The following is a 360-nucleotide window of genomic DNA, read 5'->3' as shown; positions in this document are numbered from 1 at the left end:
CACAGAGGGGTGCCCTCCGTGGCTCAACCCAGAGTCAGGAGGCCATGCACAGTCTCATCCAGTCCCCAGCCCCCAGCAGGAAGCCTGCCGTCCAGCCCAGAGCGACCTCTGAGCCCCTCCCATTCGGAGCGCTCCTTCCAATATCTTTCCCATCGCCATCTGCATCCGCCTCCCTGGCTCTCCCCACACCCTGGGCCTCCTGGGTCTCCCCTCATCCTCGCCACCACCATGTCCACTCCCTGGGGGGCTACTGAGATGCCCAGGCCTGTTTCCACAGCTCAGAGTTCCCACAGTCTGTCCACAAGTGGATGAAAGAGAACGCCCCTCCCTCCCCTCCACTGCCTTCCACAGGTGCCCCCA

The 360-nt window shown here is 63.9% G+C and overlaps 1 protein-coding gene across 1 annotated transcript in view; it reads left to right on the top strand.

The window, feature by feature from the left end:
* The window catches only part of CAMTA1 (calmodulin binding transcription activator 1), a 973,198-nt gene that overhangs the window by 879,228 nt on the left and 93,610 nt on the right, over positions 1 to 360 (top strand). The window lies entirely within an intron of this gene.

This window comes from Bison bison, unplaced genomic scaffold, assembly GCF_000754665.1.
Source record: "Bison bison bison isolate TAMUID 2011002044 unplaced genomic scaffold, Bison_UMD1.0 scf7180017864289, whole genome shotgun sequence".
Classification (NCBI taxonomy): domain Eukaryota; kingdom Metazoa; phylum Chordata; class Mammalia; order Artiodactyla; family Bovidae; genus Bison; species Bison bison.
The sequence above is the reverse complement of the archived record's forward strand: the minus strand, read 5'-3'. Positions and strand labels throughout refer to the sequence as shown.